Source organism: Anolis sagrei, chromosome 12, assembly GCF_037176765.1.
Source record: "Anolis sagrei isolate rAnoSag1 chromosome 12, rAnoSag1.mat, whole genome shotgun sequence".
Classification (NCBI taxonomy): Eukaryota; Metazoa; Chordata; class Lepidosauria; order Squamata; family Dactyloidae; genus Anolis; species Anolis sagrei.
In genome coordinates, this window is record NC_090032.1 from 5,383,889 (window position 1) to 5,400,237 (window position 16,349).

General features: G+C 43.0%; 1 protein-coding gene across 3 annotated transcripts in view; it reads right to left on the reverse strand.

The window, feature by feature from the left end:
* SEMA6C (semaphorin 6C) overlaps positions 1–15,789 on the reverse strand; it is a 96,065-nt gene extending 80,276 nt beyond the window's left edge. For 2 of the 3 annotated variants that reach the window (XM_060758042.2, XM_060758041.2), the window contains exons 1-2: positions 15,376–15,788; positions 15,102–15,196 (exon numbers count right to left, since the gene is read on the reverse strand). The gene's annotated coding sequence lies outside the window, so the exon portion shown is untranslated. Of the gene's footprint in view, positions 1–15,101; positions 15,197–15,375 lie in introns of all 3 variants that reach the window. The other variant, XM_060758040.2, reaches the window with a different exon arrangement.
* Between the last annotated feature and the right edge of the window lie 560 nt (positions 15,790–16,349).

Here is a 16,349-nt window from a genome sequence, read left to right on the forward strand (position 1 = left end):
GAATGAAAAGTAATGCCTCCACCTATGTATCTCCTCAACAGATGGCGGTACTGGTATGCTGCAAGTACTGGCTTGTTCAGTAGACTCTCCTCTACAGTACTATTTTGGAAGGTTGAATGAAAAATAATGCCTCCACCTTTGTAACTCCTCAACAGATGGCAGTACTGGTATGCAGCAGGTACTGGCTTGTTCAGTAGACTCTCCTCTACAGTTGCATTTTGGAGGGTTGAATGAAAAGTAATGCCTCCACCTTTGTAACTCCTCAACAGATGGCCATACTGGTATGTGGCAATTACTGGCTTGTTTAGTAGACTCTCCTCTACAGTTCCATTTTGGAAGGTTGAATGAAAAGCAATGCCTCCACCTTTGTAACTCCTCAACAAGTGGCAGTACTCATATGCGGCAGGTACTGGCTTGTTCAGTAGACTCTCCTCTACAGTTCCATTTTGGAGGGTTGAATGAAAAGTAACGCCTCCACCTTTGTAACTCCTCAACAGATGGCAGTACTGGTTTGTGGCAGGTACTGGCTTGTTCAGTAGACTCTCCTCTACAGTTCCATTTTGGCTATGGAATCAGGCATTTGTAGATTAGAGGGATTGTACGGTAAAGACAAATATTTTATTGGACCGCAATTATTCGCCAATACAGTCCCAGTGGTGGTCCCAGTGGTGATCGGCACACTGGCTGCAGTACTTCAAGACCTTGGCCTGCACTTAAAAACAATCGGTACTGACAAAATTACCAGCTGTCAGCTGCAAATGGACACCCTACTTGGATCTGCATGCATTATTTGCCGATACATCGCACAGTCCCAGAGGTGGTCCCAGTGGTGATCGGCACACTGGGTGCAGTACCTCAAGACCTTGGCCTGCACTTAAAAACAATTTGTGCAGACCAAATCATCACCTATCAGCTGTAAAAGGCCATCCTACTTGGATCTGCACGTATTATTCACCGATACATCACACAGTCCCAGGGGTGGTCCCAGCGGTGATCGGCACACTGGGTGCAGTACCTCAAGACCTTGGCCTGCACTTAAAAACAATTGGTGCAGACCAAACCACCACCTATCAGCTGTAAAAGGCCATCCTACTCGGATCTGCATGTATTATTTGCTGATACATCACACAGTCCCAGGGGTGGTCCTTGTGGTGATCGGCACACTGGGTGCAGTTCCTCAAGAACTTGGCCTGCACTTAAAAACAATCGGTACTGACAACATTACCATCTGTCAGCTGCAAACGGCCACACTACTTAGATCTGTATGCATTATTCGCCGATACATCACACAGTCCCAGTGGCGGTCCCAATGGTGATCGGCACACTGGGTGCAGTACCTCAAGACCTTGGCCTGCACTTAAGAAGAATCGATACTGACAAAATCACCACCTATCAGCTGCAAGAGGCCATCTGCACGTATTTTTCGCCAATACATCACACAGTCCCAGTGGCGGTCCCAGTGGTGATCGCCACACTGGGTGCAGTACCTCAAGACCTTGGCCTACACTTAAAAACAATTGGTGCAGACCAAATCACCACCTATCAGATGTAAAAAACCATCCTACTCGGATCTGCATGTATTGTTCGCCGATACATCACACAGGCCCAGTGGTGGTCCCAGTGGTGATCGGCACACTGGGTACAGTACCTCAAGACCTTGGCCTGCACTTAAAAACAATCGATACTGTCAAAATTACCATTGATTTCTCTATCTATCTATCTATCCATCTATCTATCAAGCCGCACAGCCAGGAGAGACCAGCCACGACTCATAGCTTGCTCCAAAGTACTGCTAAACTAGATTAATTCTACAGTGCAGATCTGCATATAATGCTCAAATAGTACATTTTAGGGACAGCGACCAGAACACAGCAATCTCAAACTCGAGAAGCATCCGAATGCCTTAATCGTACGGGATTTTTTGGAGTGTTTATCCCCCAAAGACGATGCTTTCGGAGAAGCCAAGCCCTTGGGGACGGGCGGAGGTTCGTGGGAAGGCCGCCGAGGGGTCAAAGGGCCGCCTTCCTTAAGACGCAGAGTGACTTTGGAAACATCCATCTGCAGCAAAGGCATCTTTTGCACACAGCTGTTCCGGGAACCGCAGCAAACTTTGCTCCCCGGACTTCCTGCGTTTGGGAAAGAGGCCTCAGGGCGGCTCTCACGGAAAGCAATCTCTATGGAGGAAATTGGCGAATCCGTTCCGGGATGCAGTCCGAACTTTATTATTATTATTATTAATAATAATAATAATAATAATAATTCACTAATAATAATAATAATAATAATAATAGCCTTATAGCATGAAAACCCATGTTAATTTGGAACTTTGGCCAAACTCCGCAGTCTTATGTAGTCTGAAACTTTTAAGAGGATGATCTGGGGATGATGGGAATGGTAGTCCAAGGCACTCAATTGTGGGAAAGGAAAGGCTTTTGAGCCTGAAGGCTGATTAATTCACTTTTTAGCATCCTGGTCCCAAGGGTGATGAGAAGTCAGGGCTGTTTGCATGCAGATATATATATATATATATATATATATATATATGAATACGAAAGCCAGTAAACGGATGAGTCACAAACCAGTGGGATTTAATCTATGACCAATATATATATATATATATATATATATATATATAGGCGGATTCTAAAGAAGTGGGATTTCAGTGGTCTCCCAAGCAGTCTATCCTTTGCTAGAGTTGGAGGGGACTCCCAAAGGGCATCTAGTCCAACCCTATTCTGCCATGAAGGAAAACACACTCAAAACACTCCCGACAGATGGCCATCCAGCCTCAGTTCAAAACCTCAAGAGAAAAATATTCCACTGGAAAGGACCCCCAAAGGGTATCTAGTCCAACCCCATTCTGCCATGAAGGATGGCACAGTCAAAGCCCTCCCGGCAGATGGCCACACAGCCTCTGATAGAATCCTAATATTGGAAGGGATCCCCAAAGGGCATCTAGTCCAACCCCTTTCTGCCATAAGGGAGGACACCATCAAAGCCCTCCCAAGAGATGGCCAGGCAGCCTCTGATAGAATCCTAATATTGGAAGGGATCCCCAAAGGGTATCTAGTCCAACCCCATTCTGCCATGAAGGAAGACACAGTCAAAGCACTCCCAACAGATGGCCATCCAGTCTCAGTTCAAAACCTCCAGAGAAAGAAACTCCACTGGTAGGGACCCCCAAAGGGCATCTAGTCCAACCCCTTCTGCCATGAAGACACAGTCAAAGCCCTCCCAACAGATGACCACACAGAGTTGGAAGGGACCCCAAAAGGTCATCTAGTCCAACCTCATTCTGCCATGAAAGAAGACACCATCAAAGCCCTCCCAACAGATGGCCAGGCAGCTCTGATAGAATCCTAATATTGGAAGGGATCCCCAAAGGGCATCTAGTCCAACCCCTTTCTGCCATGAAGACACAGTCAAAGCCCTCCCAACAGATGACCACACAGAGTTGGAAGGGACCCCAAAAGGTCATCTAGTCCAACCTCTTTCTGCCATGAAAGAAGACACCATCAAAGCCCTCCCGATATATGACCACACAGCCTCTGATGGAGTTGGAAGGGACCCCAAAAGGTCATCTAGTCCAACCCCCTTCTGCCATAAGACACGACACCATCAAAGCCCTTCCGACAGATGACCACACAGCCTCTGATATAGAGTTAGAAGTGACCCCAAAAGGTCATCTAGTCCAACCCCTTCTGCCATAAGACACCATCAAAGCGCTCCCGACAGATGACCACACAACCTCTGATAGAATCTTAATATTGGAAGGGATCTCCAAAGGGCATCTAGTCCAACCCCTTTCTGCCATAAAAGAAGACACCATCAAAGCACTCCCGACAGATGAACACACAGCCTCTGATAGAATCTTAATATTAGAAGGGATCCCCAAAGGGCATCTAGTCCAACCTCTTCCTGCAAAAGTACATCTCACTCCTGGACGTGGTATCCATCTGACGGAGCCGTTGTGAGGAAAGGGGTCATATGCAAGCCCTAGTTCCCAAAAACTATGAGAACTCAGTAATCCCCACACAAGTTGGCCTAATAAATAGAGTACACGAGTCGGGCCTTTGGGGATTTTCTTCTGCCCCAAAACACAGCTCCCTTTGTTTTGTTTTTTTTCTGTGGTCTTTTAGTTCAAAAGTACAACCAAATAGGAATGACTTGGATTTGGAGGGCCTTGGGTTCATGCCCCAATTTTTCAAGAAAGGATTATTATTATTATTATTATTATTATTTACAGTATTACTACTATTATTTTATTTATTATTATATATTATTATAATATTATTATCAATTATTTTATTTATATATATTATTATATTATGGCAATATTGTTATTTTATATTATTTATAATTATTTTACTATTATTATTATTATTATTATACCATTGTTATCCTATATTATAATCATAATATATTATTATATAGATATATTATTGCAGCAATATTATTATTATTTTATATTATTATTATTTTACAGTATTATTATTGTTATTATTTTATATTATTTTATTTTATAGTGCTATTATTAGTATAGATATTATTATTATTACACTCACATATTATTACAGATATATTATTATATTATGGCAATGTTGTTATTTTATATTATTTATAATTATTTTACTGTATTATTATTATATATTATTATACTATTGTTATCCTATATTATAACCATAATAAGTATATTATTATATAGATATATTATTGCAGCAATATTGTTATTATTTTATATTATTATTATTTTACAGTATTATTATTGTTATTATTTTATATTATTTTATTTTATAGTGCTATTATTAGTATAGATATTATTATTATTATACTCACATATTATACAGATATATTACTATATTATGGCAATATTGTGATTTTATATTATTTATAATTATTTTACTGTATTATTATATATTATTATTATTATATCTGATTATAATCATATATTATTATAGATATATTATTATTTTATTATGGCAGTATTGTTATTTTATATTATTATTATCTTATTATTATCCTATAGTATAATAATAATAATAATAATAATAATAATAATATATTATTATTATTATTATTATTATTGATATGTTGTTATTATTATAATATTATGGCAATATTGTTATTATTTATGGTATTATTATTGTTGCTATTATTTTATATTATTATAGATATTATTATCATATTATTATTATATTCACATATTATTACAGATATATTATTATATTATGGCAATATATTGTGATTTTATATTATTTATAATTATTTTACTGTATATTATTATTATTATTATTATTATTATTATTATTATTCTATTAAACTGCATGGCATGAGGTGGACTGGATGAGAGGACTGGATGACCTCTTAGGGGTCTCTTCCAACTCTAGGATTCTATTATGGCCATCTGTCGGGAGGGTTTGCATGGTGTCTTCCTGCATGATAAGAGGTTGGACTGGATGACCTCTTAGGGGGTCTCTTCCAAGATTCAGAGGCTGGATGGTCATCTGTTGGGAGGTTTTGGATGGTGTCTTCTTGCATGGTAAGAGATTGGACTGGATGACCTCTTAGGGGTCTCTCAGAGGCTGGATGGTCATCTGTCGGGAGAGTTTGGATGGTGTCTTCCTGCATGGCAAGAGGTTGGACTGGATGACCTCTTAGGGGTCTCTCAGAGGTGGACAGTCATCTGTTGGGAGGGTTTGGATGGTGTCTTCTTCCATGGTAAGAGATTGGACTGGATGACCTCTTAGGGGTCTCTCAGAGGCTGGATGGTCATCTGTCAGGAAAGTTTGGATGGTGTCTTCCTGCATGGCAAGAGGTTAGACTGGATGACCTCTTAGGGGTCTCTCAGAGGTGGACAGTAGTCTGTCAGGAGGGTTTGGATGGTGTCTTCTTGCATGGTAAGAGGACTAGAAGACTTCTTAGGGGTCTCTAAGATTCAGAGGCTGGATGATCATCTGTCTGGTGGGTTTGGATGGTGTCTTCCTGCATGATCAGAGTTTGGATGACCTCTTAGGGAGCTCTAAGATTCAGAGGCTGGATGGTCATCTGTAAGAGGTTGGACTGGATGACCTCTTGGGGGTCTCCTCCAAGATTCAGAGGCTGGATGGTCATCCGTTGAGATGGTTTGGATGGTGTCTTCTTACATGGCAAGAGGTTGGACTGGATGACCTCTTAGGGGTCTCTCAGAGGCTGGATGATCATCTATTGAGAGGGTTTGGATGGTATCTTCTTGCATGTTAAGAGATTGGACCAGATGACCTCTTAGGGATCTCTAAGATTCAGAGGTTGGATGGTCAACTATCAAGAGGGTTTGGATGGTGTCTTCCTGCATGGCAAGAGATTGGACTAGATGACCTCTTAGGGTTCTCTTCCAAGATTCAGAGGCTAGATGGTCATCTGTCGGGAGGGTTTGGATAGTGTCTTCCTGCATGGCAAAAGGTTGGACTGGATGACCTCTTCGGGGTCTCTCAGAGGCTGGATGGTCATCTGTTGGGTGGATTTGGATGGTGTCTTCTTGCATGGCAAGAGGTTGGACTAGATGATCTCTTAAAGGTCTCTTCCAAGTTGAGGATTCTATGATTCAGAGGCTAGATGGTCATCTCTCGGGAGGGTTTGGATGGTGTCTTCCTGTGTGATAAGAGGTTGGACTAGATTACCTCTTAGGGATCGCTAAGATTCAGAGACTGGATGGCCATCTGTTGGGAAGGTTTGGATGGTGTCTTCTTGCATGGCGAAAGGTTGGACTGGATGACCTCTTGGGCGTCTCTTTCAAGTTTCAGAGGCTGGATGGTCATCTGTTGGGAGGGTTTGGATGGTGTCCTCCTGCATGATAAGAGGTTGGACTGGATGACCTCCAGAGGCTGGATGGTCGTCTATCGAGAGGGTTTGGATAGTGTCTTCCTGCATGGCAAGAGGTAGGACTGGATGGCCTCTTAGAGGTCTCTCAGAGGCTGGATGGTCATCTATTGAGAGGGTTTGAATTGTGTCTTCTTGCTTGATAAGAGGTTGGACTGGATGACCTCTTAGGGTTCTTTTCCAAGATTCAGAGGCTGGATTGTCATCTGTCTGGTGGGTTTGGATGGTGTCTTCTTGCATGGTAAGAGATTGGACTAGATGACCTCTTAGGGTTCTTTTCCAAGATTCAGAGGCTGGATTGTCATCTGTCAGAAGGGTTTGGATGGTGTCTTCCTGCATGGCAAGAGATTGGACTAGATGACCTCTTAGGGTTCTTTTCCAAGATTCAGAGGCTGGATTGTCATCTGTCAGAAGGGTTTGGATGGTGTCTTCTTGCATGATAAGAGGTTGGACTAGATGACCTCTTAGGGGTCTCTCAGAGGCTGGATGGTCATCTGTCTGGTGGGTTTGGATGCTGTCTTCCTGCATGGCAAGAGATTGGAGCCTTCTCCAGATTGGATGCAAACATTCAGCTGCACTAAGATTGCCTGGCACCTTCTGCAAGTGGGCAGCAGCGGCGTTATTCCGTTGGCACCCAAAAGACTGGCATGCTCGCATTTCGACACTCGCTCGGAAAACGCCGCCCGTCCCCCTTTCGCACAGGCCACCGAGGAAAGCGGGCGCTCGGCCAGGAAAAGAAGACAGGCGGGGGCCAAAGAAAACAGACCGCGCGGCGACACACACAGGGGCCTTTGTTGCCGACGCCGTGCCCTTCGGAGCGGGACACTTCGGGGGGTCTCGCACTTTTCGGCCCCTTAGAAGTACTACCGACTGTTAGGAATGGTGGGAATTGCAGTCCAAAGCACCTGGAGGGCCAAAGTTGGCCCATGCCTGCCATAAACTCTACTTGATCATACATGGCTATTACAGGAGGTTCTCAGTTAACCGGAACCCATGAGGATAAATGCCGGATCAATGGGTTTTCTGGTTGCTTGGGAGTTACTATGAAAAATAGTCGTAATTAATACTTTACGCATAAACTCTCTCTTGGCTCGATATTTACATTGAAATACACTCATTCCAACCTAATGTAATCCAGTTCTGCTATATTAAAAACAACATTTTACTGTTTTTATTATAATTTTGATATAAAATATTATTTTTCTTCTAATTTTTGGACCAGTTGTTTGGTTAACGGACAGTCTATATTATTATTATTGCTATTGTAATGATTAATTATAATTTATTTACAACATTTAATTATAATTATGAATTATATTATATTATAATTAATATAATATTATTATCAATTAATATAATATTATTATTAATGATAATTTATTTACATTTAATTATAATTATGAATTATAATATATTATGATTAATATAATATTATAAACAATTAATATATTATTATTAATTATGATTTATTTAAAACATTTAATTATAATTATGAATTATATTATAATTAATATATTATCAATTAATATAATATTATTAATGATAATTTATTCACCACATTTAATTATAATTATTATTTATAATATTATAATTAATATATTATCAATTAATATAATATTATTATTAATGATAATTTATTCACAACATTTAATTATAATTATGAATTATAATATCATATTATAATTAATATAATATTATCAATTAATATAATATTATTATTAATGGTAATTTATTTACAACATTTAATTATAATTATTCACTATTATAATATAATTAATATAATATCAATTAATATAATATTATTATTACAGATAATTTATTTACAACATTTGATTATAATTAATATAATATTATCAATTAATATAATGTTATTATTAATGATAATTTATTTACAACATTTAATTACAATTATTAATTATTATGTTATAATTAATATTATATTATTATCAATTGATATAATATTATTATTAATGATAATTTATTTACATTTAATTACAATTATTAATTATAATATTATATTATAATTAATATATCAATTAATATAAAATAATTACTAATTATAATTTATTTACAACATCTAATTATAATTATTAATTATAATGTTATATTATAATTAATATATTATCAATTAATATAAAATAATTATGAATTATAATTTATATTATCAATTAATATAATATTATTATGAATTATAATTTATTTACAATGATCGGTTCCGAAGGACTTTGTTCAAAGTGGGGCAAACCAAAACTACTATGAAGAGGAAGACTTTACTTTCCCTTCAAAATCTTTAAACCGCGGATAGCGGGACCCCGCCGGGATTCGATATCCACAGCGCAACCGATCGGTGCCAAAGGAGTATTCAAAGTGGGGCAAACCAAAACTACTATGAAGAGGAAGACTTTCCCTTCAAAACCTTTAAACCGCGGATACCAGGACCCCACTGGGATTCGATATCCGTGGCTCAACCAATTGGCAGTAGGTTGAATCAACACCTTCCCTTCAAAACCTTTAAACCGCAGATACCAGGACCCCACCTGGATTCAATATCCGTGACTCAACCGATTGGCTCTGAAGGACTCTATTTAAAGTGGGGCAAACCAAAACTAATATACTATGAAGAGGAAGACTTTCCTTTCCCTTCAAAACCTTTCAACCACAGATACCAGGACCCCACCGGGATTCGATATCCACGCCGCAACTGATCGGTGCTAAAGGACTATTCAAAGTGGGGCAAAACAAAACTACTATGAAGAGGAAGACTTCCCCTTCAAAACCTTTAAACTGCGAATACCGGGAACCCACCGGGATTCGATATCCGTGGCTCAACCAATTGGCTCCGAATCAACGCCTTCTCTTCAAAACCTTTAAACCGCAGATACCAGGACCCCACCGGGATTCGATATCTGCGGCTCAACCGATCAGCTCCGAAGGACTTTATTCGAAGTGGGGTAAACCAAAAATAATATGAAGACTTCCCTTTCCCTTCCAAACCTTTAAACCGTGGATATCGGGACCCCACCAGGATTCGATATCCGTGACTCAACCCATCGGCTGCGAAGGACTTTATTCAAAGTGGGGCAAACCAAAACTACTATGAAGAGGAAGACTTTCCTTTCCCTTCAAAACCTTTAAACCGTGGATACCGGGAACCCACTGGGATTCGATATCCGCGGCTCAACCGATCGGCTCCGAAACAACGCCATCTTTTTCCTTTATTTATTTATTTATTTACAACATTTCTACCCTGGCCTTCTCAACCTCCAAATGGGGGGGGGGGCGGACTCAGAGCAACAATTCGATGTCGCAATATCACAAAATAACAACCCTATAAAACCATAAACACACAATAGATTGAAACAATACCATTAATTATTGAATCATAATAAAATAATAATTTTAATAACATTAATTATACAAGACTAACTGCTATCTCGCTTTCTGCTGAACGGATCCAACTTTCCCATCCAAAATTCCCGGCTGTTGGAGAGGTCCCGTCGGAGCAACCTTGGCCCCCAAACCAGCTCTCCATTCCCCTTTGCTTCTTTCCGTCTCTCTCTCCTCCCCCTTTCCCCGGCTCCATTGCAAAAGCCTCCCCAGCTGTGTGAGTTTTGGCTGCCCTCGACTGTTTCCAAACAAGAGCTTTTTTGCATATTAGGGATATAGATTTCCCTGCCACGGGAGGGGAGTCCAGCAGCAAACCCCTCTCCGGGCTCGCATACAAAAGAAGTGCTGCGCCAACAGACTTTCTGCTTTTTTGGGGAGGGGGACATTTCTCTTTTCCCGTCTTCGATCAGCTGACGCGGAGAAAGAGGAGGCAATGAAGTCCCTTCCGAGATCCCTGGCTGCTTTGTTTTGGAAAGGCAGGCAAAGAAGCAACGGAAGGCGCAAGGACTCCAAATCCGAGGCTCTTCGGCTTCCTTCCTTGGGAAGTTTGGGGCAGGAAAACAACCCAAATCGGGACCAAAGCTCCACATCTATGCCTTTGAAGGGACAAAGACCTTCAAGAAGGGGGGGGGGGATAAATCTGAAGGAAAATACAAGATTCAATGTCTTGTTGAAGGCTTTCATGGCTAGAATCACTGGGTTGTTGTGGATGGCCATCTGCCAGGAGGGTTTTGATTGTGAATGAATATTATTCCATAGTCATACTATGTATGACTTTATTCAAAGTGGAGCAAACCAAAACTACTATGAAGGGGAAGACGTTCCTTTCCCTTCAAATCCTTTAAACCGCGGATATCGGGACCTCACCGGGATTCGATATCCGCGGCTCAATCGATTGGTTCTGAAAGAATTTATTCAAAGTGGGGCAAACCAAACTACTATGAAGAGGAAGACTTTCCTTTCCCTTCAAAACCTTTAAACCGCGGATATCGGGACCCCACCAGGATTCGATATCTGCAGCTCAACCGATTGGCTCCGTATCAACACCTTCCCTTCAAAACCTTTAAACCGCAGATACCAAGACCCCGCCTGGATTTGATATCCACGAATCAGCCAATCGGCTCCGAAGGACTTTATTCAAAGAGGGGTAAACCAAAACTACTATGAAGAGGAAGACGTTCCTTTCCCTTCAAAACCTTTAAACCGCGGATATCGGGACCCCACCGGGATTCGATATCCGTGGCTCAACCGATCAGTTCCGAAGGAATTTATTCAAAGTGGGGCAAACCAAAACTAATATGAAGAGGAAGACGTTCCTTACCCTTCAAAACCTTTAGACCGCGGATACCGGGATCCCACCGGGATTCGATATCCGCAGCTCTACCGATTGGCTCCGAAGGACTTGATTCAAAGTGGGGCAAACCAAAACTACTACTACGAAGACTTTCCTTTCCCTTCAAAACCTTCAAACCGCGGATACCGGGACCCCACCAGGATTCGATATCCACAGCTCAACTGATCGGTTCCGAAGGAATTTGATCAAAGTGGGGCACACCAAAACTACTATGAAGAAGAAGACTTTCCTTTCCCTTCAAAACCTTTAAACCGTGGATACCGGGACCCCACCGGGATTCGATATCCGCGGCTCAACCAATTGGCTCCGAAGGACTTGATTCAAAGTGGGGCAAACCAAAACTACTACTACGAAGACTTTCCTTTCCCTTCAAAACCTTTAAACCGCGGATACCGGGACCCCACCAGGATTCGATATCCACGGCTCAACTGATTGACTCCGAAGGACTTTATTCAAAGTGGGGCAAACCAAAACTACTATGAAGAGGAAGACTTTCCTTTGTTTTCAAAACCTTTAAACCGCGGATACCGGGTCCTCACCGGGATTCAATATCCGCAACTCAACCGATCGGTTCCGAAGGAATTTATTCAAAGTGGGGCAAATCAAAACTACTATGAAGAGGAAGACTTTCCTTTCTCGTCAAAATCTTTAAACCACGGATACCGGGACCCCACTGGGATTCGATATCTGCAGCTCAACCGATTGGCTCCGAATCAACACCTTCCCTTCAAAACCTTTAAACCGCAGATACCAAGACCCCACCTGGATTCAATATCCACGAATCAACCAATCGGCTCCGAAGGACTCCAAAGTGGGACAAAACGGATCTACTATGAAAAGGAAGACTTTCCTTTCCCTGCAAAACCTTTAAACCGCGGATACCGGGACCCCACTGGGATTCGATATCCGCGGCTCAACCGATCAGCTCCGAATCAACGCCATCTTATTCCAATGTATCATATGGAGAATACATTCCCAAACATTGTTGTTGTTGGGTTGTTGTGAGTTTTATGGGCTGTCTGGCCATGTTACAGAAGCATTCTCTCCTGATGTTTCGCCTGCATCTACCACAGGCCATTCTCAGAGGTTGGGAGGTCTGTTGGCAACTAGGCAAGTGGGGTTTATATATCTGTGGAATGATGTCCAGGGTGGGACAAAGAACTCTTGCCTGTTTGCTTCCCCCAGGCAGGAAGCAGCCAGGCTTTGAAGCTGCAAGGCTATTCAGTGCTAATCACAGTGGCCACTGGCAACATTCGCAACATTCACAAAGGTTCCAATTTATCCTGGAAACAGGTCTGCGTCCAATGTTAGTATTCATGGTGAGTGGGTTGCTGAGAGTTTTCTAAACTATATAGCCATGTTCCAGAAGCATTATCTCCTGATGTTTTGCCCGCATCTGCCTGGGGAATCCTTTGTTGGGAGGTGATTACCTGGCCCCGACCTCACATCCTCTGAGGGTGCCTGCCATAGATGTGGGTGAAATGTCAGGAGAGAATGCTTCTGGAACAATAGCCAGATAGCAAAGAAAACTCACAACAACCCGAGACAGCCCAGAAAATGCACAACAACTCAAGCATTTAATGGCCTAGCAGTCAAGCTCTGGTTTCTCACTGCCTGTGGGAATCCTTTGTTGGGAGGTGATGAGCTGACCCTGACCTCACAACTTCTGAGGCTGCCTGCCATAGATGCAGGCAAATTATCAGGAGATAATACTTCTGGAACATGGCGAGATTGCCAAGAAAACAAACATCAACTCAAACATTTAATGGCCTAGCAGTTTTGAGGTCTGGCTTCTTACTGCCTGGGGGAATCCTTTGTTGGGAGGTGATGAGCTGGCCCTAACCTCACAACTTCTGAGGATGTGTGCCACAGATATAGGCAAAACATTGGGTGATAATACTTCTGGAACATGGCGAGACTGCCCAGAAAACACAGCAACCCGAGCATTTATTGCCCTAGCAGTTTCAAGGCCTGGCTTCTTACTGGCTGGGGGAATCCTTTGTTGGGACATGATGAGCTGGACTGACCCCACAACTTCTGAGGCTGCCTGCTATAGATGCAGGCAAAACGTCAGGAGAGAATGCTTCTCATACATGGCCAGATAGCAAAGAAAACTCACAACAACCCAAGACAGTCGAGAAAACACACAACTCAAGCATTTAATGGCCTAGCAGTTTCAAGCTCTGGCTTCTTACTGGCTGGGGGAATCCTTTGTTGGGAGGTGATGAGCTAGCCCCGACCTCACAACTTCTGAGGATGCCTGCCGTAGATGCAGGCAAAACATCAGGAGAGAATGCTTCTCAAACATGACCAGACAGCCCAGAAAATGCACAACAACTGAAGCATTTAATGGCCTAGCAGTTTCAAAGTCTGGCTTCTTACTGCCTGGGGGAATCCTTTATTGGGAGGTGATGAGCTGTCCCTGACCCTACAACTTCTGAAACTACCTACCATAGATGTAGGCAAAATATCGGGAGATAATACTTCTGAAATATGGCGAGACAGCCCGAAAAACTCACAACCTAAGCATTAATGGCCTAGCAATTTCAAAGTCTGGCTTCTTACTGCCTGGGGGAATCCTTTGTTGGGAGGTGATGAACTGGCCCCGATCTCACAACTATTGAGGGCTCTAGCTGGACTGACCTCGCAATTTCTGAGGGCCCCTGCCGTAGATGCATGCGAAAAGTCAGGAGAGAATGCTTCCGGAACATGCCCAGATCGCTCGGAAAACCCACAACAACCTAAGTATTTAATGGCCTAGCCGTTTCAAGGTCTGGCTTCTTACTGCCAGGGGGGAATCATTTGTTGGGAGGTGATAAACTGGCCCCGATCTCACAACCATTGAGGGCTCTAGCTGGACTGACCTCACAACTTCTGAGGGCGCCTGACATAGATGCAGGCAGAACGTCAGAAGAGAATGCTGCTGGAACAATGGAATACAGCCCGGAAAAGTCACGACAACCCAAACCAAGTTTCTCCAAAGCTGGTCGGTTCCATTCCAGGGTGGAATCCAGAAGTCCCGGGTGGAAACGGGGGGAAAGGACCAGCTTGGGAGTTGGGAAGAGTGTCCAAATGGTCAAGGAAAGGAAAATATCTCGGCGAGGACAACGGACAGAAAAATATCTCGGCGAGGACAACGAACAGAAAAATATCTCGCCGAGGACAACGGACAGAAAAATATCTCGGTGAGGACAACGGACAGCGTGTTGTTTCCCTTTTAATATATCTATAGGAGGATGTGGAAGTTGGCAAGGGTTGGAGAGCCTCAAAGAAGGTCTTGGAAGGCGTCTAAGGCTTATGGGTTGGTGTCAAAGGAGATGTTCTTCTTCTAGGAGGGATCCAAACAGGATCTTGCCCCAAATTTCTGGAGACACAAAGCTCCGACGCATTAGAAGCCGTGTACGAAAACCCAGTTGGGTTTGTTTTGGTTGCTCTCCAAAGAAGAACCGGAGCAGCCACCTCTTTGCCGTGCCCAAAACAAGACCCAAAATGCTCCAAGCCTTACCTTGGGAAGCTCTAGTTCGCCTCTGCAGATGTCCGGAGGAAGGAGAAGAAGAGGAGGAGAAGGGTTGCTTGTGCCAAGGAAGACGGGAAGGGTCTCTGTGCCAAAACAACAAGAAAATATCACCAAAACAAGACTTTAGAGGCAAATCCCAAGGCGCAAAAGAGGCGCAAAAGGTGCGGATAGTTGAGGAAGGGTCTCCCAGGCCGGGAAAGAGAGAAGGGGAAAGAAAGGGAAGGAGGTGGAGAAGGAGGGGAAAGAAGGAGGAAAAGCTTACAAACAAAGCCACCGTGCCAAGCCAAAGCCCTCGCTCGAGTCGACGCCTTCAGCCCCGGCCCCTCGGCCAATCTCCGCCGTGCGCCTTGACGCGCCGCTCCGCCTCTTTGGAAGGATGGATGGGAGGTTGGGGGGGAAAAAAGGGGGGTTGGAAGGAAGGATAAGGGCCCTCCCCACCCAAGGAGACCCCCAGGAAGGAGGAGAAGCTGAGGGGAAGGGAGCCAAGGCAGTGCCAAGGAGGGAAAAGGAGAAGAGAGCTGGAGACAAGGAAGGAAAAGGGAAGCAAATGGGTGCCTAAGGGGGTTGGCTCTTGGAAAGGGGAGAAAGGGGAGGGGGCTACAGCTTCAAGGGAAGACTTGAATGCGCCCCCCAAAAGGAGGGGAGAGCCAAGGAGGACTTGCTTTGGAGAGGGAGACAGAGCTCTCAGCTCCACCCAGTGAAGTGTGTGTGTTGGAATGGGTACATCCTATATGTGTGTGTGTGTGTGTGTGTATACAGGCAGTGCCCAAGTTACCAGCAAGAGGGGTTCTGTAGGGTTCTTCTGAAGTTGAATCTGTAAAGGAACATATTCAGTGGCAAACCAAAACTACTATGAAGGGGAAGACTTTCTTTTCCCTTCAAAACCTTTAAACCGCGGATATCGGGACCCCACCGGGATTCGATATCCGCGGCTCAACCGAAAGGGGAGAAAGACTTGAATGCGCCCCCCAAAAGGAGAGAGAACCAAGAAGGACTTGCTTTGGAGAGGGAGAAAGAGCTCTCAGCTCCACCCAGTGAAGTGTGTGTGTTGGAATGGGTACATCCTGTATGTGTGTGTGTGTATATACAGGCAGTGCCCAAGTTACCAGCAAGAGGGTTGTTCTGAAGTTGAATCTGTACGTAAGTCAGAACAGGGACATTTTCAGTGGCAAACCTAAACAACTATGAAGGGGAAGACTTTCTTTTCCTTTCAAAACCTTTAAACCGGGCTGAGAG